The sequence below is a fragment of the Aythya marila genome (genome assembly GCF_965140915.1).
Source record: "Aythya marila genome assembly, chromosome: 2".
Taxonomy (NCBI): domain Eukaryota; kingdom Metazoa; phylum Chordata; class Aves; order Anseriformes; family Anatidae; genus Aythya; species Aythya marila.
In genome coordinates this window covers 10,837,925-10,864,730 of record NC_139043.1, presented here as the reverse complement: position 1 = coordinate 10,864,730, position 26,806 = coordinate 10,837,925, and the positions used below count along the sequence as shown (strand labels likewise).

General features: G+C 39.4%; 1 protein-coding gene across 4 annotated transcripts in view; it reads right to left on the bottom strand.

The window, feature by feature from the left end:
- ZMYND11 (zinc finger MYND-type containing 11) overlaps nt 1-24,204 on the bottom strand; it is a 107,158-nt gene extending 82,954 nt beyond the window's left edge. For 2 of the 4 annotated variants that reach the window (XM_082753461.1, XM_082753463.1), the window contains exon 1: nt 24,028-24,203. The gene's annotated coding sequence lies outside the window, so the exon portion shown is untranslated. Of the gene's footprint in view, nt 1-24,027 lie in introns of all 4 variants that reach the window. The other 2 variants (XM_082753462.1, XM_082753464.1) reach the window with 2 other exon arrangements.
- Between the last annotated feature and the right edge of the window lie 2,602 nt (nt 24,205-26,806).

Sequence of the window (26,806 nt, the reverse complement as noted above, 5' to 3'; positions counted from 1 at the left end):
TTCTAAAGGTGTGATTTTTCCCATTCCTTCTTTTACTTTGAAGACATATTCTTCTCATGAAGTAGCATAGATGCAGCCTAAGGCCATTATTTGGATAATGTAAGCCCCGTAGTTTCTCCTACTGAACATGTACAAAAGCACCTGCCAAGTGGGGCATCTAGTGCTGAAAACGTATGGAGGAGTTTCACCCAAATTCACCAGGGCAGTTGACTACAACACAGCTTACCCAGGACTTGGACAACCCCCACGGCAAGATGTTCCCCACCAGCAGCAGACGGACAGCCCAGGCTGGGGAGAGCTCAGCTGCCCCTCTGGACTCTTTCCACTTGTCTGAATAATTAAATATTTATTCTAACGTGATTCACATCTTCAAGTCCTAGATGGCTGTACTCTCCCTAAGGTTAGAAACCTGTTGTGTGTGTGCCTCATTTATTCGCTTACCAGAAAAGGTCAATATGATACTAGGTAAGAGAAACTAACTCCCCAGTACATTATAGAAACTGCTTTGTAAATACATTCATCACTGTGATATTGTCCGTTGGTTTGCATCTGGCATTTAATTTTTCCTCATGCCTGAGTAAGAAAGTATTAAAATTACGTGTTTAATTTTATTTTTAATCAAACAAAGCAAAATTCTGGTAAAACCAGGTATTTGTGAAAAACATACACATTCCAATTTTCACAAAAGAATCTGGAGGAGGGAAATTAGATGCTACATATTCTTAATAAATTATGCCTCCGGTGACCTTCAGTTCTGATGAAAACTGGCACCACTCATTTTTTTTAATTACTAACACAAAGCTCTGGATTAGTTAAAAAGCTTATCCACTAGCACTTGGATGTCTACTTCAAATACGTTGTTAAAGGCAAAAACATGAATGGCCTGCATTCATAACATTTTAAATGCAAAAAGTGACAATTCTCATGACTGTGCTATAAGAAAGCAGTGCAACCAGTGGAGAGGGCTGGCGTTTTGAGTTACGCCTGGACCAATGCTGGCATACCCAAACCTGTTTGAGAGGGAATGAGATGATTGTGAGATGCCCATCACCATGCTAAAGCGTAAAGACAAAAGTGTAAAGAAAAGCTATTATCCTGTTGAAGGAAAGGTTTCACAATGACACGGCATGACTTGGAGAGTGGTCCTCAGGTAGGTGCCCATGGGACAGGGAATGCCAAATGCTTTTGTTGGAGACACCATGTCCTTGAGAAGCTGGTAATGATGGGGATGGTAACAGGAGCTGTATATAGGTGGAAACTGGCAGAAGAAATATTCTAGAGGATGACTCATTACAAGCTAATTCCAAGCAAAAATGCTGTTCTCCACTGCCGCATCAGGCAGCTTGTGTCCACAAGCGAATTCCAACACAAAATCCACAATTCTCACCACAGTTGGATGTATTTGGTCAATGCACTTTGTACTCAACTTGTCCTAGGATGCAGAGCTAACTCTGAGTTATGAAGCATTATCCAAACCCCAGAGAAATATTTGATTTCCAAAGTTCATCGATAACCTTTCAAAAGGAGAAACTAAGACTTGATGACTGAGAAAATCAGTTTCACTAGCATAGTTCCTAGTACCCTAAAGAAGCAGGATTTTCTGTTAGATCATCTGAAGAACTTCGTAACACTGGATACACATCCTGCCCACAGTTTAAAGCAGGGGGACTTAAGGCTCTGAAAGGTTAAATGGCTTGTAGGAGATCAGAGTATGTGTAAATAGCAGAGAGAAATCTCCAAGCTCAACCTCTCTCCTCCTGTTCTTCCCTTGCTCCACTGTAATGGACCAGATACAATTCTGCACCAGAGCCTTATACCAACTGGAGTAACAGAAATTATTTTAAAAGACTGCATATAGAGGGGAAAAAAAAAAGAAGATAAATAAAAAATTCTCAATGTGTTCTAAATAATTTGATTTTAAGAAAAGCACAGTTTCAGTTAAATTCTCAATACCAGTTACAGTCTTTTCTCCAAAAAACTTAAACTCATTGCAAAATAACAAAGACAAACAAACACTATTTTTGCTACAGCAGCAAACTAGGTGGCTGGATATCTTAAAAAAAAAAAAAAAAAAAAAAGATGTTTGAAGTTTCACATTTCAACATTGTCAACAGCTCTCAAGCCTAAATCATGACACCAGTCAATAGCTCCTATGAATACAGATGTTCTGCAAGAGAGACACCAGACTGTGGCCAGATAAGCAGGTGGATAAGATGGTAGAGGAATACATAAAATCAAACATCTATTTACCCTAGGTACTACCCTGGGCACTTGCAGGAATGTTTATGCAGATCAGAAAAAAGATCAAAAAGCAAGCTATGGAAGTAGTTTGCTTTTATTATTTGTTAAAAGATTTTGGCTCTGTAAATATAAATCAAATACAAATGTTCAGCACTGCCAAGGAAATAAATTATATTTGATATCTGTACATTAATATATTCCAGTAAACCAGGCTAAGGAACAAATCTAGCCATAATTCAGCCAAAAATAGAAATTTAATAGTGTGGTTCTGTTCAAATAGTTTGTGAAGAACAAAAGTTTAAGGAATACAGTTCTTCAAATCATATCAAAAGCAAAATCATGGCAAACTTGTAAAGTATTGTTACTAATTTATCACTATTACAGCTTAAGAACATAGCCATGTCACAAAAATTGCTTCTCTCTCACATAGTAACTTTGAATTGTTCAATCTGAAAATAGTATCCAAAGTGTCTAACAAAGAGACTTTGCACTTTTATACCAAAGGTGGTAAGTAGAAGGTGAAACCAGAAATATGACATGAAGGATGATATGTATTTTGAATTGGACTTATTTATATGATAAACACAAGCGTACAGAAAATTGAGACAATTGATTTTTTTTCTCTGGAAAGAAAAAAAATTGCTTGGTATCAGGTAACTAGCTGGAAGATTCAAGGATTTTTTAGTTACTCTGAAAGGGACTGAAGCAGGCACTGACAGCTAAGATGTGAGTCGTATTACGGTATGTTTTCCAAACAAGACTGTGATGCTACAAGATGCAGACCTACTTTAATTATAAACGGAGTAAAGACATTCAGAAACATCCACTACAGCCACATTACCACTATAAAAACTGCAAATGAAATTTGGGGTTACCTTAGATCTCATCCTATGTGGGAATGGTGGACCTTAATCATTTTTCTCTAGTAATTAAAAAAATGTCAGATTTTGCTTCTACTCAATTAGGTATTTTTCTGGATATCTTAATTTTTTCAAAAAAGGGGTGGGGGATCAGAGACGCTTAATTCCCTTTAGATAATCCTTCACACGGATATGATTTGTGTACCCTTTATTATTAGTACCCTTATTACCGTTCTAAAATCCATAAACTGCTAACTGCTGTTCTACTTTGCCATAGTTTGTGTACTTTTCCGGTGACTTCAGTTATTGCAGTCACTTTCCCACACCAAGAGCCCCTTTGGTTGTCCAGCTAATTTGCTGTAAATTTTCATGGATTATAGGCCACCCCCCTGACATCTTCCCCATTCCTCATTATATCTTGTTTCCTGTAATCGTGGGAAAGGGACATGGGGCACTTCATCTCTGTTCTGCCTTATGTTCTTGGTGGTCTTCACTTCCTCTGATTTTCACATTTAGCAGCTTCTGATACACAGGGGGTAGAGATATAGGAAAGGGTATGAAAAGTCCTTCCCCCCAAGAGGGCAGGAACTGAAGCTCCATTTGTCAGCAGCTGAAAGAGGCCAATGGTTTTCTGAAAAGTAGTATCAATGAATAAATTAAAAATATATTTCTTAATTATCTAAAAACTTCTATGAAGTCTTTAGTGCATATAGTGAACATGAAAATGCTAATTACAAGGAATGAAAAATAAACTGACTTGTGTTTTTAATTTGCCAGTTTGCAACCAGAAAAGAGAAAGCAACAGAAGTATGTATTAGAAAGCAAAATTATTTAAAACTGTTATCACTTCGTTTTAGCTAGTGTTTTAGCTGTTTCATGTGAGCTTCATGAAGAAGTATAAAGAATAATTATATTGTCTTCATTTATTCATTTTTTTTTTAAATCACTACTTTTAGTAATTTGCATGCTTAGACAAAAAAGTTTGTTTCTCCCCTTCCCCCCCTCTATCTACTTCTTGTTATTGTTTTTCTTCATGCTACTGTTTTTTGAGAAAGAATTAAAAAAGACTGCCTGACCTGATAAGCACTCTGGAAGAATCTGCTAGAAGTCTACGAAACAGAAAAGCTGAGCTGCAGGAAGATTGCATGGACTATTTTGGTACTAAGCCTCCTGCCTCTTGTGCCAGTCCTATCTGTTTTAAGCAGAAATGACAGTGCATGGCTAGTAGCTGACAGTCAGCTTCAACAGGGTAGCAAATAAATTTGTTTAAGAAGGTCTGTCTGCAGGTATGGCCATGTTCAATTATTGGCAATGCTACAGACTTAGTGTGACGCAAGGAAAGTTTCTTAACTTCAGCTAAAAAAGTTATCAAATCTGTATTTTTTTTTTAGCAGTTCATAAGTTGTCTTCACTTTTGTAAGACTGCAGGGGGAAAACAACATCAACATACTTTCTGATGATAATACTCTCTAGGCGTTCTTTAAAGTCGAGTATTCAGATTGTATGAGTGAAAACTGAAGAAGGCACTCTCATTTAACATCACTTCTGTTTAATATCACTCAAGAAATACAAGTGTGGGTCTCATTCTATAGGACAAGCACCCTCTGTGCTGACATTTGAAACCTGACAACTGACCTGTAAGAACACCAATATGCAGTTCTCTGGAAAGCTATTAGGACAGCTCCTGATTTTATTGCCGTGAATGCCTCAGCTCATGATGACAACAGGATTTCTGATGCCATTGCAAAAAGCACAAAACTTCTGAATAGCCTGTATCTAAATGAAGACTGAAACATGTTTCAGTCTTCACAGAGATGATGTTCACTCTGAATAAAGAAATTGTAGTAGATTACTGGTAAGAAAATTGCTAGCAAGATTTTTTGCTTCTTGAGGATTTTAAGGCATATTTCTCTCTGGAGGTAGACGATGCTACTTCTTCTGTCATTCTTTCTTCAGGTTATTAGAAGTTTTTCAACTGCAAAATAACATCTATCTAGTTACTAAGTATAAAACTTGCTACCTTTCATGTAATTCTTACAAACTAATAAAAAAGTCATAATAGCAAGCATTTTTCACATTTTCTATGGCTCAAGCACAATTTCCTGCTGCTACAGAGGTACCATCAGCTTGGTTCTAGCCACGTTTATAGAGCCAGTAAACAATTTAGTGTACTAAATCTGTTTGCCTTTTACTTTTGCCCTTGCATTCATTTTTATCAAAACCACATTCTTTCCATCCACTGCACCCACAAAATAGCATGCATTAATTCTTACTTCTAATTTTCCATTCTTCTAGTGTTAAAAGTATTGGTATTTTACATTCAGCTGCTTTTGGCCTTAGAAGCAAACCTGTCCCCACAATAAAATGGAAATGTTTGCCTTAGCACTGTGCAACTTTCCTGCTAATTTATACTCCAAATGCCTCATGACATAGCCAAGTGCTGCTGCTGCTTTACAGGGAGGAAATCATGCCATAGAGAACCACATTCAAAATCTGCTACAGGCACATAAGTGAGAAGGCATGACTGGCAAGTAACTTCAGAAAACCTGATGAAGTGTTCTCCCACTCACCACTCAGAGCTGCAGAAGCCTTGCTTCTTACTGTGCTGGTGGCCAGTGCACACCTTCTGAACCAGTCCTGCCTCAAAATACCTCAGGTGTGGCTCCACGAGGATGCCAGTCACGTAACTGGCAGCAGGGCCATGCTGATGCAGTGGTGGCTGAATACATTCAAGTTGTTGGATTTGGAAGAAACAAGTCAAGAAAGGCTGCTGAAGCAAACATCAACCTAGCACTCAATGCTTCGGCGAGCCCAAACCCGCATTTCAGGAGCCCTCAGCTCTCCAAAGTACACGTTATGGGGGTTTTGGCTCTTGTACAGGAATTTTAGTGTGTAATCCACAGAGTGAGTAAGTTTAGCCATGCTTGCCCAATACAGTAAACACTGAAAAACAGCCATGACGTGACACACATCTAATACAGACATCATGAAATGCTAATGCTTATAAACTAATGGTGACTTCCAGTCTGCATTTATTCAGACTGGCTCTACAGTTATCTTCACATCAATATTGTTCTGTGGCTTAAGTGGCTTTCTACCTTCTTTCATAGTCACCTTCCTCTAGAAATATATTTATAGAGATCATACAAAGCATAGAGATTGATTGAAGACATATTTACTGAATTCCCTGAGTAAGGCATGAATCTACTCAAAGACATGGGACACCCATGTGCTGAACATGGAGAAGGTAACAGAGGTAACAACATGGCTACTGCCTCTCTGCTGGAACACTACAGAAATGTCAACATCTAATCCATAACAAATCTAAATCTTAGCTAATTAATATAAGCAGACAACAAATAGGAGTAATAAAGGTTAGATATTTTTACCGCCTCGGCAAGATGACATTCAAGTTTCAACCAGTCATTTCCCCATCTAACATACCTATATGGCCCACAGATACACGTTCTTTCCCTAAATCAAGCTCTGACTGGAAGGACTGAGTACGCTGTGAGGAATTTCAAGAATCTTACTTTGAAGGCAACATGAAGTATCCCGAGTCTTCTCTGGGAGCCTTTTTGTTGTGCCCAAGTGAAGGAATCTTAAGGAGAGGTGTGTGCTAATCTTGGGAGCTCTTGAGGAAAGTGCTGGTTAACTGAATCCCTGGAGGAAATGTTCTCTGGCCTTGGGATCAGGAACAAACCTCAGCTGGGCAAGGTGAAGGAATCAGTTCAAAGGACACAGGCTACATATCCATTGTAGTCTACTGTAAGTGATGGGGTAGAGGGAAGTAAAACTGGACCCAGATCTCCTGTACCACCTACAGTACACACATGCAGCACGGCCCTGAATCCCTCCTCTAAGGTCAATTTTGAGAAAGCAAGAACAGAAGAGTGATAAGACCACAGTGAGTGGCAGCTGGATAAGGTTGCTAGTATTTTTTCCACAAGCCATCTCAGCTGAGGATCTTGCAGCCTTGAACATTTTATGCTGACAGCACTTTAGAAGATTCATTTTTCAATTCTTATTTTTTTTTCTTTTTGCAGTTGAGGAACCAACACACAAACAGCTGTGTTCAGAAGGCCCAGTGCAAGTACCTAACTTTGAAATTGCACACCTTGGTAATTGTGATGCCAGAAGTCTGACAAGTGATTTTTAGCCTCTGACCCAGTGAAATCAGAATAATTCTATCCAACAACTAACGCTATCCAGTCTATTCTGCTGTGAATAGTCCAGGGCATCTCCAGTTGGCTCGCAGCTCAACACATTATTTTGGTGTCTTTATGCAAAACAGAGTGAGTCTCCATCACAAACTTGTAATATAGACGAAAATAACATAAGCACATTAAGCTGCTTTTGCTTGTCACCCCTGATGAACTTCATATGGCAACCAGACCAAAAGCCCCTGCTGAGCCCCTGAAGCTGAATGTGAAACGGAAATATCACAAAGAAACACTGCCAGCATCCCAGAACATGACTCACACTGCTTAAGCACCAAATCATTGCATTTAGAAGATTGTGGTTTGGGTATTTTGTAGGGATAGATCAAGCACTCTGAAGCTGAGTTTGCTGAAGAAAGTAGGTTGAGCGCTAGGACTCCTAACTTGGTACCGTTTCTTCCTGTGCTGGTTACCCTCAGGCAAGTCACTGCGCGTCTCCATGTTAGTATTGCCAAATGCAAAACTAATTACACTAATCCTTGTGTAGCACTTACATGTTTATGGATGAAAAGAATTAACCTAAGAACTATTTATTTTATTATTAAAAAGAACTACAATACTATGCGAAAAGACAGGGCAAAGTCTCTTCTGTCAGTCTATGCCTCTTGACAGGTATGAACCATACATCCAGGAATGACTACAAAACCCTGTCTAGAATCAATGGACCTTCCTGAGCACAGTAGAAAGGGAACTGAGAAGTGAAAACCAGTCAAAAAAACATAGGGAATGCTGTTAACTGTCCTAAGGGACAGATTTTCAAAGACGTCCAAAGACAGAGGTTAGGTTCCTACGTGGCAGGATTTTCAGAACAAATATTTATTGAATATACTGAACTCCCATTAATATCAGTGGTAGCTACATAGCGTACCCTGTGCAGACAGTTTCTGCAACTTTAATCACTTTAAACATGAGTGAAAATTTGACCCCAAGTAAACAAACTAAAAAGACACTTTTTAATGTTCCTTGTATGACTATTGTGGAAAAAAATTTTAGGCGGAAATGTGACTTTTAAATTGCAGTTTAGCAATCCATAAATGCTAATGAAATCCCCTGCTGTCTGCCCTGTGATAATTTTTTCCTATTAAAAGCTTGTTCTTTTTTCAATCTAATAAGCACATCACTATTCCAAGCACATTCATTGTTCAGTCAAAGTTTAAATTTACAGTTAAAATAAAAAGAGAGGTCGTTTACCAGTAACCAGAATTCTTTGAGATATGAATTCTTCACACGCAGTCAAACTGACAGGGTACATACATGTTCTTTCAATTACAACTAGTCCTACGTGCTTTTTTATTGCAATGGTGTAAGGCAAAGACTGTCCATTTTCTCCCAGTGATAGACATAAAACTCGGGGAATGTCTAGAAATTCAGAGGGAGAACAAAGAGGTCAAGAAGAAAGCATGAATGTGAACTATACATACCAAAGCTTTGAATATTGGTAAATCATGACTTTTGCCTCTCTGAGCAACAGGGCACAAGCATAGTTGAGCACAGTGACTTAAACAACTACACCTCTACCACTGAGTGCCTGAGGTCCTGGAGTCTTTGGTACCAACCGCTCTAGCACTGCTTTAACAGCTTACAGGTCTGAGTGATGCAGCAGCACATGGTGAAGGTAGGGATGGAAGCCCAGACAGCATCTTCTTGAATAACTCAACTGTTCGTAACAATGCCATTAATGTCATGTGCTCTAGAAAATTACTCTGTAGTCACAGCAGGAGATTCATCTCAACAGTCCAATAGCAAGTTCTGACACTCTGCATGGAAATGGCCGAACTGCTAAACCCTTCAGAAGCACGCATGAATAGCCTGAAGCATTTGAATGTGTGAATACAGAGGTAGACACACCCCTGACATAAAAGTGTAAAAATCAAGTTTTGTTGCCGAGGCAAAAGACCAGAAATAAAACTTGGAGAGTCAATAAAGCCTGCTGATTAAAAAGTACAATTCTGCTACCATTTTAGGCACAACAGCTAAGAAGTTCACTCAAGAGAATATATTCCTCCCTCAAAAGCCTCTGAGGGACTCAGGTTGATAGAAGTACAAGTATTAAACAGCAAGCCCCAGACCTTTGTGGGACTGAGTGAGAATCCAAACTCTTTTAGCCTTATGCAAATATTCCATAACAGCTTTAATGAACAATACAAAAGAAAAAGAAATAGTAAGAAGCCACATGGATCTCATTCCCTGGACGGGCAGCATGTGGGTGGTGGATGGCTTTCATCATTGAAGTATTCCTGCCTATTTCCATAAAAAAGTGTCAGAAAAGAGCCAACTACACATAGACTGCTAAATTTTAAGATCTGTCTACCCCACATGGCTGAAAGACTGGTTTTCAACTCTTTTAAGTAAACATGACAGAGACTGATTGCTGTTACAAAGGCTCACGATGGATTTTTTTTGTGGGACCAATCCAGGAGAAACAGGTAAAATTATCTAAACTGGGTTACATGAGAGCTAAAGGAGGACAAAATAAACAATCTGTACAGTTTTGCTAGATAAGAGCTTAAAAGTTTGGTATTATTGCGCATGCATGACCTAAATTGAATAATATTTTTGTTGAAATTCTTTCCAAAATACTGCCAAGCAAGATATCCTCCCCCCCCCCCCAAAAAATGCTTAAAAGCTCCAAATAAAAATAGAAAGAACTACAACTTTCAAGAGTGCACGCGTCGTCTGAAATCTTTTGCACAAATACCCTCATCCAGTACATTATGTACTGCTTTTATTAGCAAATGAAGTCATGTAAGAACAATAACAGTAAGAAACATCAGTGTGAATATGCAAATTCCAAGATATTTCCAAAATACTTTTCCAAAACCTTTCTCCATTTCTCAAAAACAATAGAACAACAAAACCCCAAAATCTTCTTTTGTAGCCAATTTATTCGATGAGTATGATTTCATTCACAAGTGCTATTCAAAAACATTTTTCTTGAAAGCATTTTCAAGATGAAAATTGTTTACAACTTTTTTTCCATGCACTCCTAATGTCTGTGCCAAATGGAGTACATTCGGGCTGTGGACAAAGCACCTCTAGAGCAGACATAAGTATTTTTAGAAGAAGTTTTGGGAGAGTTCTTGTAAATATTAGTCTGTTATGGTTATGCTATATGGCTTCATTTGGATTATTTTGAACTCCTCTGGAAATCCATTCCAAGTTAAAATTGATTATTAATATTAATCACTTCTTAAGAATCAGCTCACAGCTTTAATGCCTCAGAGCATGTTAGGTTCATATTTCTACAGAACAACTCTCCACAACAGGATGTGGCTTGGGTTCTTTTTTTTGACCTACCTGTTACTCTACAGTATCAGGCAGCAAGTTGTTCCTATTGCAAGTTAAACAGGATCCTGAGACACTGAATTGCCAGTGATAAAATGTGCTTTTATATGTCGAAGAGGAACATTTCTGCACCAGCAAATGATTGCCATGTGCAGATCTATCTATGACTGCCTAAATCCTAGTCACATGCATACACCAAATCAACTCTGCCCTTGTTGATACACATGTAAAATGGGTGCCCAAGCTTATACTGTAAAGCTGTGGATCAAACCTTTATCATTAAGTGAACTGCATGCTGGGCAGAAAGCCAGTATCTACTGTTTTGAATCTTATTTTCTTAGAATGACCTTGTAACAAAAGTAAATATATATACAGTTTTAACCACAATATAGACAGATATCAGTTCTCCTAACGGAGAATTGTATCTGTTTCTGCTGCACAATACATCATATGTACAACAGTGTGCACTATTCAACAATTTAACCCACTGTGTACCAGCTTTGTGAGGAGTGTCTTCTACAAAGCATTCTTGAACTATATATACCTCATTCCATGTTCTTTTCTTACCCATCCCAGGTCTATGCAGTTTTCACCTCTCTGCTTTCTCTTAATCACTCGTTTGCTCTTTTCTTTTACACTTGCACTTCATGGATTACTCTCTCTTCTATTTCATAAAGCCTGAAAACCCACCTCTTCTGTCAATGATATTACTTAACCTAGCGCTTTGCATTTTTTCTGTACTGCATCATGTCACACCATGCTCATTCACACACAAATACCAATTTTAATTTGAACCAGGGATTCTTGTAACTTGCTCAGCCTGTGCTGTTAATTTGCAAACTGCCAAGTACACAAGGATTATTATGTAAATAAACAACAGTAACAAACTCCAGGTGAAACTTTATAAAAACGTAGGTAGCCAGAATGCAGCTACCCAAACTGGAAACGGAGCAGTTTCAAGGCCACATTTGCAAGGGCACCTATTCTCACAGAAAGTGACAGTGGATCACTAAAATGGCTTGGATTAGTCAAAATTGTAATATAAATACACACTTCCAACAGAATATCAAAACAGTACAGGATAATCTATCACCTTCTAACTACCTTATGTAATGAGGCTACAGCCTCATTAACAAACCCCTTCTCACCACTACCTCCCATTGCAGTTGGCAGTAGTCTGAGATGCGGGAAGCGAAGGATATCACTGAAATGCAAGACAAAGGCATCGCAAAGCAGAACATCATGCTGAGGATGTTCCCATAATGAAAGCTAACAGGCAGCTCTCCACCAGTCCCAACAGCCCAGTTAATTTCATTAATAAAGTGTTACTCTGAAGAAATGCTCAAACACGGGGCTGTAATTTCAAACTGTCAAGAGCTCTTTTGCTTCCTAAGTTTAGTAAGGCAGACATGAATAGGTTTGGTATCCGTTGTGACCTCGTATTTCACTTTATTGATCTGTTCAGTAGCCACATGGCCACTACATCCCCAAGGAGGTGAGGCTGGGCTGTGATCCCACTGACACCCGTTAGCTCTCCTGCTCCAGCCCACGTGGTTGGCAGCAAAGCTGACTTTGCCTTGAAGGCACCCAAACTCTAACTCAGCCACCCAGAGCTTGCAAGCCTTTTTCAGCAGACATCTTCAGCTCCTGAGAAAAACTCCAAGTATGTTGCATTAAAACAGACTTTTGCTTCTATTATCACTCGATTCTCATTGAATTTTTTTCTTTGTCTTGCAGCAGGCTTTCAGCAGAATCTATTTATTTATTTTTATCTTGCTGAGTTGTCTTCCATGACTGAAGTTCCTATTTACTGGCAAAAAAACACACAGAATGGGCACTGCACATCCGTCTGAATTTGCAGCCGATGCAATGCTCTTCCAGAAGCAAGCAGAAGTATCACATCCCCACTGAAAGTGCCTTGCGACACTCAGCTCTTGCCCAGCAAGGGGATGGCATTTATAAAACCTTCCATCAAATTCGTCCTCTACTGTCAGACTCCTCACGTATGCACATCATTTTGTTATACTCAAAGAAAGGAATCACTACCCAGAGAAAAGCACAACAAAAAGTCGTACCAAAATCGTCATCGACTAATATAATAAAACAGGGAAGCTATTAAAATAGCCTGAGAGTTAAGCCAAAGAACATTGTGCTTATTAGGAACACGCTGTAAGTAAGATGAACAATTGACACACATTTAGAATATCTCTGCTAAAGGTATGGTAACAGAGATACTTAACATGATCATATCCAGTCGTTTGACTCAGCTTTGAGTGTACATCAGGAATGCATAGGGAAATACGCCAAGGGATGCAGACAGATTAAATTAGCATCTCTGGATTCTTAGCTTTCTTTTAGCAAGTGGGGAATACAGACCCCAGCTCTGTGCAGAGAAGTCCATCTTCATATGAAACATTGCTTTCTTGTTTCACCTGCATTAAGCCAGACAAAACAACACCTCAGAAGAGCATGAACTTTTCTTTTCATCTCTGTAGGGAATTAACCGAGAAGTGCAAGGGTGACCCTTTAAAAACCGCTGCTGCCAACTGCATCACTGCCAAAGAATTTACCGTCTCTTTTTATACAATATGCTTGCCTATTGCATACCAAGAAAAGGTTTATTCCACTGTGAGTAGCTCCCTCTCAGAAAATACCGGACACTTGAGAGCATCACGTCTCTCTTTTTCCTCCTCTTCACTGCCACACATTAGCTGTTGCCACATTTCTTCTCTCTCTTTTATAAATCCAGATCATTGTCCTTCTACTATAGGACAATAGCAGCACTTACAGCCCAGGAAATTAGTTTCCTCCTGCTGCTGAATACACAAAATACTTTTCCCACTTTTTTTTTTTTTAATGTGATATTTAAAATTAAAGAATAAGCTGTTTTTAGAATATTTTTTTAGTTTTAGTTTAGAAAGTTATTTAGGGTCATCATTTTAAAAATGTGGCTTTCATTTTCGTGCTTGCAAGCTATGTATCCTAAGAAAATATGTAACAGCAAGCTAATGCCTAATTACATGACTTAATGTTGCAAAACTCTGTATATAAAAGCAGAACTGCCAAAGAAGATCAAAATCTTTTTTTCGCCTTTGTTTGCAATGGTATGCATTTTTTTTCCTATTTAAATTATGTACAGAAAAAAAAAAACCTTGCACGATAAAACCATGAATTCAATTGTTTCCCTTTGTACTGTATATAAGTTAACTGGGATATTTAGTTTTGTTTGCCTTTTTAAAAAATTTTCTTCTTGCAGATATGCCACTTAGAAGCCACTAAGCCCAACAATATTAGCTCCTTCCCAGTGTCTGATAGGTAGATGACCTAGCCACAGTATGATTAAATAATCTAACTGCTAGATCAATGCACGCAGCACGAATTAAAATGGCTGCAAGCATCTTCAAGCATAAGATTAGAGACCCAAGAAAAGGTTCCTCCTACTTTTTACTTTATATTTCAAAGAAATGTTAGTATTTATTTTTTTTAAAATCCGTGTTTTCCTATCAGAAATAGTACAGTATTGTTCTAATATATGGTGACCAAACAATGTATCTTTAGTGTCAAAAATCAGCCTACATTTTGCAATTCTTATACTGAATAACCTCATTCAAGGCAAACAGTCTCTGCTCAAGGAACATAATGGTGCTAGGATCTGGTCCAAAGTGAACTGCTATATCACGCATGAAGATAATGAATGTTAATTTAAAATAATGTTCTTTCAACTCTGTTTTTTTTTTTTTTTTTTTTCATATAATCAATCAGGCCTGAAAATGCATGCATGCGCTCTCGGTGCCACACGCTCGCTCTCTGTCACTCATACACAAACACTTCATTACATATTCTCATTCCCAGACACTCAGGAGAAAATTCTCTGCAGGTGTAAACTAATATTGCTGCACTAGAGTCACCAAATTATTTTAGCAAACTAACTGGCCCTCTCACACACATATTGTGACGTGTGTACCCAGACTTACACTTAATGCACATTTCACATCAAACTCTCTCTTTCTTCTTTTCATATGTGCGTTTCCCAGCTCTTATTTGCACTCGACAGACAACCACTACGGGCTTTCATTAACTCACACCTCGACATCTCTTATCTCCATCAAATAGCGCATGAAGAGGCAGGTACACATGGCTCTTTCCTGCAGCTGGGGAGGAAGCTCTAGATAAATACCAGAGGAGAAAGAGCTCTGCAGACAAAGGCTGCAAGGCATTCGGAGAGGACAGAAGAGTAGGCTTGACCCAAAAAGCAGCAGGCTTTAATGTTATTAGTGTAAATGTTCTATTATTATATGAAAGAGAATTTAAAATATTCAAAAAAAAAGTTTTGGAATAAAAAAAACACATTTTTTCTGCATAAGAGCAGAAACCAAGATCTAAACGATCATTGCTGGGGAGCCAATATGGAGAAAAAAACCTCTACAGCTTCCTACATCAGAAAATTGGTGATTTTTGGCTCCTTTCTACGAGACATTTGAGATTTGTCTCCAGCCACTGCCAGACTCTGGATTACATGACATGCTAGTTTGATCAAGAAAGGCACTTGGCATGTAAGAGAAGCCAAGTGGGAATTTGGGCACCGTTCCTTCCCACTGGCCCAGGAAAGGCTGCAAGGGCTTACCCATGAACCTGGCAAAGCAAACGCTGTTCTGCTCCTTGGTGCAGCAGGACATACAGCATCTGAGCCTTCAGTTACCTTTAGCTGGTATTTGTCAGCATTTCCTGTGCTACTATGAGGGGCAAGAATTTTTTCATGTGACTGAAAGCAACACGTCTTCAGAAGCTGCGGATACAAATTAGGCTTGCACTTGGACGATTTGTAAATGGGTTATTTTTTATAGAACTCTCTCTTTAAAATTTTTCAGATAAAGAAAGTCAATGTGGATTAGAAAACCTAATAAAACTGACACCTGGAGGTACTTGACTGCTAATCCCTATTTTCTAAAAGGTAGGAGTTGAGTAAGAAGAGGAGCTCTCAGGTCTGGAATCAGAAAGGAGTCGGGGGTATGCTTCCAATTAGAAGGTTTTATAAAGAAGCCTCCCGGGACCCAGAGGAGTGGAAAGTGCACAGGAAAAGGAAGAATCTTTCTTACACCAAGTATTTCCTGTGAGCCTATTTACTTCAGGTCAACATAAGAAGAGGCTGACAGAACTAAAGAAGCTACAGAACTAAAAGATGCAGTTACTAGGCTGAAAGCAGCCAGGTTTCTTGCTTTCCCACAGCATACCTGGGAGCATTTCAGATCTGCATCAGCACCCAATTGCAGCCTCTCCTTCAAAAAGATGTGTCAGCAAAATAAAACTTTTTTTTTTTTGAAAAAAAAAAAAAAAAAGTAAAGATTTTAATACTTCTGACTACTTTTGAACAACCTGACATTACATCCAGAAATCAGACGATGGGAATTACTGCTGATTAAAGCACAAAACCCCTCTCATCCACCCCCACCTTTAACCAAGACCAAGAAAAGTTTTCAGAAAGCTATTTTGATCGGTGAAAATAAAGTTCTTCCCTTTTTTTTTTTTTTTTTTTTTTTAATTCAGAAAACGTTACTATCAACACTGTATTATTCAGTGTGCTGTATTATCTTCAAATGTCACTTGACAAGCACGATGAGTGACACTGGAACATCCAGCTTCCCAGGAAAAGGTTCACGCAGTCGGTTCTTAGGAATGTCCTAAAGCCTCGACTGTATTTATATGAAGCTAAAAATGGTGCCAGCCTGGTTCCTGTGAAAACAGCTAATAACAGTTACATTTCTTCTTTTACCAGTTTCCTTTATTAATAATTAACTCTTTCTGTCCTATACAGACTGTAGGAAACACACAAATAATGTAAGAAACACACAAATGTTAAAAGCCACTAACAGAAAAATGTTATCCATGTCTTTACACTATCCATGTTTTTGTCATGGATAGTGTAAATTCTTTTAAAAACTGGTGTTCATGTAGTAAATTGTCTTATTTTCAATGAGAACAATCAATGTAAAATTTAGCATGTACAATTTTTTTTTTTTATATAACAATATTAATACAGTTGATATTCAAAAGGCATGAAAAATGCCAACACGACATTGAACATTCCAGCAGGAGTCTCCAAGATATTATGTAAAAATTATATGGCAAAACAAATTGCAACTGTGCTCTTCCTTGATACTGGTGTCCTATGTAAAGATTTAATTTTTGCATATTTTATGAAAAATAAACTTGATTCATCAGCATGCTCCAAGGCCTATGCATTTTTATGTCAGTCTGAAACAAATGCTTATCTGACCAAAGTCTCCATCATTATATTAATATTAACCTACCGATAACAAGGAATTTTCTGCAGTGAACATCATCAATTTTCATCAGTGAACAATCAGTAGCCTGTGATTACGCTTTACGAAATAGCAATTCTTTTGTTTTGATTTTGTACAATTTTGAACCTGAATCTTAAGTAATTGCTTGGGGAGAGGGGTTTATGCAAAACCACTGGGTTTAAGCTTGCCCCCAAAGTCAAAGCAAGCTCTCGTCTCTCAGATCTTTTTAAAGATTTGTTGAGCAGTAACATATCCAACATAATTTTATTTTTCTCTGTGTATTATTTCTAGCTACTTTGTCATTTTCCCACAACTCCATTTTGTTTCACTTCATCGCCGCTCCAGAAGGTTCCAATAAAACCTAACGTTGTAAGATAAGAATCACTCTGCTAAAATTAGTGAACTAAGTACAATATCCCATGAGTCACCGCCTGCTACTCCCATCCACCTATCTTTAAAAGACCAGATAATAATGCCGTACTGTAAGTGCACGAGATCAAAGTACAAATACCCACTTTCCAAAATGCCACTTGTGAGTCCTACACCTACTAGCAGACTCCTACAGTCTGTAGCTGAAGCATTAGTTAAGTTAGCTGCAATAAAATCATATACATGAATATAAGGCAAGTTGGTTTCGTGTTTATTTTTAACATGCTAACAAAGGAAAAGGAAATGAAACATGAGAAATGGGTAAACACCAATATATTTAACTTTTTTTTTTTTTTTTTAAAGTAACTAGATCTTAAATTGGTCCTATCCTATTATGGACAAAAATGAATTAACAGAGCAAGACCAGTTCTTTGCATGCAAAAATGCAATTCCCACAGAAAGGGCAAATGGGATGTTATTGGTATTTTGGCAGGTATGCTCCACTTTATTTTTTAGCCAAGAAGTGAGTAACACTTCAGGTTTCACTCTCTGGTGTTAAAACTATTTAAGAATTTGTTTTATACCATACTGCAATTCAGAATTGTATGCAGAGTCATAATCATTGATTTAAAATGTTTGTTCTGCAATTATTTAACCTTGGAATAAAATATTGAATATAGTATACAGGTATATTCAAAACTATTCTGTTGGTGCACTAATAACAATACTTCACTTACAATTTTTAATATGTTTGTAATTTTGAAATACTACGGGCCTGCCATTTTAAGCAATAGTGTATTTTAAATTCAAATTATATGTCTCTATACTTTCACAGCAGAAACTTTTGTACTTCAGTGTGGAGTGGAAAATGAGAGATCGGAAAAAAAAAAAATATCGAAGAGTCTTTTGTATACAAAACTCTCAATAACAACACTTTGGATTTATCTGTGTGGTGGAGCTATAGGTCAAGCTCTGACGGGATGTTACCAAAGCTGTGTGGCCTAAAATTAGATGCCATGAGCTTTAGCTTGGGTTCATGGACATGTCACAGTGCCTCACCAGTGTGCCTGCTGTCATCTGCCAACAAGACTAAAAGATCCTGTTTGTCTCAGGGGGAAAGAAAACAAAACAGGGACAAAAAAAAACAACGTGAATGAAATATTATTAAAACGTAAGAAATGTCAGCCTCCAGGACTGTATAGTTCTATGATTCAAATAAGTTCCCCCTTTAATAACTTGTATATTTAAAGAAACTGATTGCAGCCATCTTGTATCGATGCATATCAAATCAACTGCAACTGCATGTGTTATGACTTTAGATACTCGATGAAACAGCATAGCTAGAACAAGTAGCTTATTTACTCTTCCTGAAACACAAATAACACTAGAAATCCACTATGCAGTTATTTAGTCACCACTAAAACACATCTCTTCGCATGAATTCAACATTCATGGCTTAGTTAATAAATAAATAATAAAACAAACAGAGTTCAGACTTGCCCAATTAGCTCAATGACAGACATTGGTTTAAACAGATAATAAAGCTATGTTTAAAGCCCAGAATTGGATATACTGAAAAAAAAAGAAATGGCCCAACACAGCCCTGCTCTCCAAGAGCGATGCATGCAGACAGGCCTCTGAAATCAAAGAGCTCTGTGTGCCATAAGGGTTCACACGTTCAGCCAGAGGCCACAGTGTTTATTATACCATGCATGGCCACTCCAGCACCTATCAGCCCACTTCGTTACATACATTACATTTAGAAAGTAAGGCTTTTCGGGGAAGCATTTCTTTTCCATGGTTTAAAGACAGATGTGAGTTGTATAAAAAAAAAAAAAAAAAAAGTTTGAAACATTTATTCTGCATTTTGTATAGATTGCAAGATACAATTTCACCACTACTGAATCTGCATCTTTGTAATGCACTGAAAATTATTAAAAACTTATTTTTAGGAACGTAAGGGTTAACTTATTAAGAAATTCCTGCAAAACAGAATCATGACCTCATCTTATAAACTACCTATTTTGCAAGCTGTATTCTCCCAACTGGCAGATTAAACCTTAGAACAATAACCCAATTATGAGCTAAATTTACATTCAACTGATCGAAAATCATCCAGAACCTGACAAGAACAATCTTTGTTCACAACATTTACCACAAGCAACTCTGACAGACCAAAATGTACGAGCTACATAAAAGATGACGTACGCTGCACTGCCCAGCTACCAAGGGCACCACGCTCCAAGTACTATGTAAGTACTATGGGAGTGCTCACCACATCCTGAGACTTTTAAAAAAAGTAAACTTACACACATATGGCCAGTGATTTTAAACAGCTCAGCATTTTGTGAACCGGGTTTATCAGTGGTATGTGAGCCACACATACTTTGGACAGATTAATTTTGTTTATAGTTCAACTTAGTATTTGTAACAACCTACATCAGGGATAAAAGACTTATTTTGCTGATATTTACGCTGCTCTGAATGTAGCTAAAAACCCTTCAACTAGTTTAAAAAGAAAATCAAAAGTCCCCATAACACATCTGCTATTAGAACACTGTTCCTCTTTCAGGATTTTTATCCTGAAGAGATTTCACTGTCTGAAGTCCTTACAAACTTCGAGAGCTAAATGCTCTGTGAAACAGTGGAAGGCAGTAACTATGAAAACTAGTTAGTTGTATCCAAGATTTGTGAGCTCACAACTGGAATTGGATAGCCAATTCCAAAACAATTCTGATTCTGGAATTCTCCCTGATTTTCAAGTTGTGTGGAACACTGGAATTTTATAACAAATTAGACAATGCAGACAATTACAGATAGGTTTAGATACCTAAAATGAAGAAAACATCTTCAAATTTTGTCTTTTATCTACTTGAGTATTTCATCGTAATTCAGAGATGGCAGCTAGCACAGTTCAGAGGTCCCCATGATACAGTTCACTGATAGAAATGCACAACAGCCTAGGTGAAGCCCACACCACTTCCAGGTGAGTTTCAGGCCAATTTCATTGTCCATTCACCTCATTTTCTTTTCCAGAAGCACCATGTCCGCACCCAGCAGGCTGCACATCTCAGCAAGGTGGAAATGCTGAACACATTTCACAGCCTTTCACTGGCTCATTTGCTCTTGAGACAATGTTAGACTGAAAAGATGAGCCAGGCTCTTTTCCCACGGAAACCTCAAGTTCTCCCTAAAAGTTCTTTCTTCTCTCTGCTCCAAGGGCAATTGGGATCTGCAGACCTCAACACTAGCTGCATACAGACCTTCTCCTACCTCCAAACAGAATTGACACAGCACCAGACCACAGCAAACAACACAGCAGTTATGTATGTTGTCAGCATAAGTGATTACAGCCATGAAATTCTTGTTATTTCATTAGCGTTCAATTTTTCCTGAAGCGTTAGGAAATACTGCTTTAGCTCACAATACGTAAGACAAACTACTAGGAACTTTGGTTTATGGGAACCAAACTTCTTATTTTTTAAATTTGCATTTAAAAATAGTATCTGTAAGTGCTTGTTTAGATAAGAAAAAAAAATACACCAGTTTAACTGCAATGGAGGACATTTCTAGCCCCCTGCACTTCTTGTTCATGATGGTATGGAAGTGATCACACCTCAACTTACTACACTCAGTAGTGTAGTACATTAACAAGCAGTGTGTGAAGGTGGAAAAACTCAACCAGGTGTAATTTTGTTAGCAGGGCTAAACTCTTTTATTCTGATACGTGAAGTACATCCATAAACTAAAATGAATGAGCCAATTTAAATTGGTTTACTAACACAGAGAAGAAAAAAAAAACATGGACAGAATTAGCTTGATTCTTTTCACTTCTTCACAGAAAGCACTTCTCTGTCAAATTAGCGTGACAAAGCTCCGAAGTGTGGAATAGGAACATTCTCCTAGCTCACCAGCAAAATCTTAAGACCCTCACCCAACATCCACACACTCAGAATTCCCCTTATTGCTGACTTCATCACTAGGTAATTTCCATCACGCTATCCGGCTCATTAGAAGACTCATTTTTCTATGGGTAAAGGAGTTTTCCAGGAGACCCCCTCCGTCCTTTAGGGGCTAAACCTGATACCAAGTATAAGTTGCAGGTGCCTCTCCATGACTGCAGAGACTACTGACCCATGGGACAGTCAATCAAGACAGCAACTCGTTTCCCCATTCATAAAACCAAACTCACAATCAGAAAGATGAGGTGATCTCTACAGTACTACCTACCCCTATCCTGTTCTCCATTAAAATATCTGGTCAAGACAGAAAAGGGTTGTTTAGGAATGGGAAAGCTGGCATTAACCAAAAATCCACAACAGGAATTATTGGGAGGATACGCCACTCACTTTTATATAAAACAGCAGTCAGCAAACAGTCTACTTCCCTAAAGGCTTTCTGTAGCATGCTCAGAATGGTTGATAAGAGAATTATGAGGAAAAAAAAAAAAAAAAGGCGTGGAGAGATGCCAGGTCCTTCATGCTGAAGGATGAGGGACGAGAAGTACCCAAGGGACTGCAACCCGAACCATGCACTGGCATTTCCACTCCCACTCTAACACCCCCCACACCTGTCTCAGTGATCACCCTGAAGAATTAAACGATTCCCTACAAAGAATAGCAACAAAATTCGGGAAATAAAAGAAAAACAAAAACAAACAAAGACAAAACCCACTATCACTAAGACAAAAAAGCATTTTCTGCATTTGTTCCTTTCCACTGCATAAGATCTTTCAAAACTACTTTACAACAAACAGCATTGCTCCTACAATACAAAGATTGTGGTAAATGATCCCAGGACATTAAAATACCAAATTATGCAATTATGAAACCAACCAGCACCAAATTAAAGAGTTTTCCATCCCTTTTCCTCTCTTCGAGCCACCCCTCGCTCCAGTTCTTCCAGCTTGCAAAGTTCTGCTTGCCACATTTGCAGAAATAAATAAATAAATAAATAAAACAAATTCCAAAATTAAGCTCGCCGTTTTCAGGGTAAGCCCCGAAAGAGGTGCAAAGTTTCTCCAGTCTGTAACATCAATATTTCAGGGGAGGATTTTTTTTCTGAAACGCAGGGAAGGTGAGGGAGGCACAGAAAGGCTCCCCGTCATCCCTACCAGAGGAAACTCCCCCCCATGTATGCTTTTATCCTTTCTTCGTGAAAGAAAGGAGCTAAGATAGGCCTCTGGGCAATCCCTGAGGTTGGGGATGATGAAGGACAACGCCTCAGAAAGTGCACAGACCGGAGTTATGTGCGGAGACGCGGCTTGGAGGGGCGGGGAGCGGGGGGAAAGTAAGACAAAAAAATAAAATAAAATAAAAAAACACATCGCCGAAAGGCTCAGCAGTCCGGGCTAGCCTAAAACCCGACCTCCGAGCCCGGAGGTCCCTTTCATGCGAGGGGGGAACGAGTCAACTATTCCTGGAGGGTGCAGGAGGCGCCCCCCGCACGACCCCTTCCTCACCCCGGTCCCGGGCAGCCCGAGGGCCGCCACGGCCGAGGACAGAGGACGAAGCCCCCCCAGCAGCTGGGGAAGCCGGAGGCCACCCCCAACCTGCCCTCCCGGCGGGGCAGAGCCGGGCTTTAAGGCCGTCCCCGCCACGGGGGTGGCGCAGCCCGGCCGGGGGCGGAGGGCCGGGGCCAGGAGCTCACCCCCCAGCCCCGTCCCTCTCGCTGCCCGCCGCGGGGAAGGGGAGTGATGGCCCCGCTCCCGGCCTGCGGGGAGCCGCCGTCTCCCCTCTGCGGAGGAGGCTCGGCGCTGTCGAGCAGCTGCCATTACTCGGGCCGAGACCCAAGCAGACATTCCCCCCCCCCCCCCCCATACACACAACACACACCCCACCAAACCCCAGCGAGGAAACGCGGGGGCGGCGGGGGAGAAGCGAGAGAAAGGAAAAAAAAAAAAAAAAAAAAAAAAAAAAAAAGGAGGAGGGGGAGAAAAGCGGGGAGCAAAGCTTGTTGAGAACACAGCCGGGGGGGCGGCGGGGCCGAGGCCGGGCTGCGCCACACCCCGCTCGGCCTCGCCTCTCACGCGAGTCCCCGGCTCCCCCGCGCCCTGCAGGCCCGGCGGAGCGCTGAGGGCAGCGTCTCCCCCCGGGGGGGCCCCTTGGCCACCCCACCGCCTCCTCACGCCCCGACCCGATCCCGGCCCGTGCTGAAAGTCTGGCGAAACCGCCACGGCTTTTTTTTTTTTTTTTTTTTTTTTCCCAAGCCGAAAGCCGGCCGGGAAAGGCGTGTAGGGACAAAAATAATCGCCGTTAATAATCACACGCGCCCCGCCGCCGGCCCCCCTCTTCTCGATTTCCAAGCGGGCTGCGAGATGATCCTTCCCACTCCAAAAAAATAATATATATATATACATATATATAAAAATCCCGCCTTCCGTCCCCGTCGCCCCCCCCACGCTCCCCCCCCCCCTCAGCCCCACACATTTTATTATTAAGTATAATTGCTCCCCCCTCCCCATATGCTCCCCCACGGGGCAGGATTGCCCCCTCCCCTCGTGCCCAGCCCTTCCCCTGTCCCCTCTCCCCCATCTCCTTGGAACAGTGTGTACATGATTTTGTAGTTTTTTTAAGGCGCCATGTTTATAATCCTCCATCATATTAAAAAAAAATCCACCCAGCATGAGACACGGTGTCTCTCGCACCCCAAAGCCAGGGAGGCAGACAGAGAAATATCCACAGGGCTGTAAATTCAACCCCCCCTCCCGCACACACACCCCTCCTCCCCAGACTTAAAAGTCTCTCTCACCTTGTGCTGCTGCCGCTGCTTCTGCTGCTGCAGGGGGGGAGAAGTTAAGCCAGGGGAAACTTTTCAATCCCTTCCCCAGGCCGCTGCTGCCTCCTCCTTCCACATATTTTTCCCCTCAGAGTTTTATTGTGTCTGAATTTTCTCTCTCTCTCTCCTCTTCTGTCTGTCCACAGTTCAGGTTTCTGGGGTAAACAGGGTTTAGGATGGTGCTAGGGATATTTGGGAGAAGGAGAACTCTAGTGGTGTCTGCTGGAGTTGCTGTTTGTTTCTTTTATTATTTTTTTTTTAATAATACATTTGAAACGGATCTTTAACTATTTATTATATATGTATTTTATCACACTCTTAGATCTGGATCCTCTCTTATTGCAGAAGAAAAAATTACCAGTTATCTGACCTCTTAACGTGAAATCCAGTTTGGAAAAAATACCGTAAAATATTTTTAAAAGTAGATACACACCTTGGGCAGCAGAAACTAAAGCATATATTCTGTCCCAGAATTGGCTATGTATTCCAATTATGGGTCCACACTTTCACTGCAGGATTAGAAAACCTAGGTAATATGAAACTGTAGAGGCATATATATATATATATATGTATGTATGTCAGTAGCAGGAAAACATGGACTTTCAATCCTATTTTTACATAGACTATGAGATAAATATTAATTATTCATAAATTTCTAAGCAAATGAATTCTAAAGTTTCTGAAATACTCAAGGAATTAAATAATGGAACAGTAACATATTTTATAATTGATTAAACTCAACTAGCACTGTGACATACTTTATTAAAATACACTATAAGTTTAATCCTGTAAAATTTATGCATGCAAATAATTTTACTCACCTGAGTAGTCACTAGTATTGTTAAAATAATTTTGGAATACTAATAGTGAAAAAGTTGCATCCATTCTGCCTGTTCAGTCAAATAATTTAACAAAATTTACACTCTGAACAGTGAAGGTTTCTGTGGTGTGTTTAGTAAATAAAATTTTTAGTAGTGTCTAAAACCACATTTTGTTTGAGACTGCTACACCAGGACTTCACCTCCACTTTTAAAAAATAGAATGCAAATAAGAACTTGTTGAATGGCAGTGATAAAGCTTTACTTATGTTGTGTATTTAAATATGAAAGAACATTTTACATTATCTAAAATAAATAGATAGGAAAGAAAGTGCTGGTAATCTGTTTTCAAAGGGTACTTGAGGGGTTGGGCGGATACCAAACGGTGATACTATAGTTTATTAACTGCTTTATATTGCTTTCATTAATAAAAAGTAAATTAGATTTACAGGCAATTTTTTAAGTAAGAAGGACACTCAGGAAGAGATTTAGTGTCAGTGTAATTACAAAAAGGCTACCTTACGTTAAGCATTTAGTTGTGATGTTTGGCTCAGATTTTGTTAAGACTTGTAATTTTCAAAAGACGCTTGATTGAAATACATGCCAAGTTTCCATGGGATATTGGTGGCTTGGCTGCCTTAAGTTCCTTTGAAACCTGCTTTATACAAATTGTATCTGAGCTATATTTATATATGAAGAAAAATGTTTGGGTCCTTATCATTTCTACAGTTTCCACCATTCAGTCAAGCTGGCAGGTCTACTCAAGTGGGTGTGTTTTAGGCATTCCAATTTTTGCAACCAGAAGCAAAGAGAAGAGAAGCCTACCCAGCAGCATACAGAACCATCTTTAATTCTTCAGCTAAACCATCCAGATACCCCATACAACTGGGTTGGCTGGGGGGATTCTTTGGCATACATCCAAGACAAAGCTCCAATTCCACTCTCTGGTTCTTTAGTGAGAAGATTTATTACTCTGACACAGTGTCTTCTCCTTACCTATGCAAATATTTACTTAAGGCAGAAGTTCAGCTATCTTCAGTATAAAAAGGTTTTAGCCCTTTATCTCTCAGGGCCCATAGAGAGCTGTCAAATAAATATTTAGGCCGCAGTTTCATGAACGTGGAAGCATATGCAGGATTGAATCCTTACGGTTTGCCTTACTTTACAGTGGTTTTTTTTTTTTTTTTTTTTTTTTTTTTTTCCTTTCTTTCTTTTCTTTTCCTTTTTTTTTTTTTTTTTTTTTTTTTTTTTTTTTTTCCTGGAATCCACTGCTTGCCAACAATTTGTTGTAGTTAACATATTTGTAAAGGGTAGTCTGGACCGTCTCCAAATATTTGTTTCAGGATACAAATATTTGATTTTTTAAAGAACAAGGTATCCTAAAGCAAACATTTAGGGAGTGTCTACAACCATAACTACTTTACCTTGTGTGAGCTGATGGGCAGTGAATTAAATCGACTGGAGAGAAACAGGCATATAGTTTATATACGGGTGTTGGTGGGCCTTGTTTTGAAATGCTTTGACATCCTCTTTAGATCCCCCGGCTAACCATTTTTATTATATCACCTTTGTGATGCATATTGAAGGATAAAAATGAGGCATTTTCCAATTGTTTTATTTTTCACTGCATTGGAAAGACTTTTTTATGCTCATTAAGATAAAGAATTGAAGTCACTCCAGCTGGTCTTGGTTAGCCTCAGTTCTTGCATTTATCAGCGTTTAGTTTGCTATCTCCTACCCACGCTTCGCAGAGCCCTTTTGGCCATTAACTTTCCATCGGCAAAGCGAGCGAAGAGCTTTAAACAGTTAACGCGCAACTCCACCACGAAGCTGTGCAGGCTGAGACAGGCAGACAATAGGAAGGAAATCCCACCCTCCCACAGCACTGGGCAGCAGCATGTTTCCTCATAGGCGCTGGGAAATGTTTGTTAATA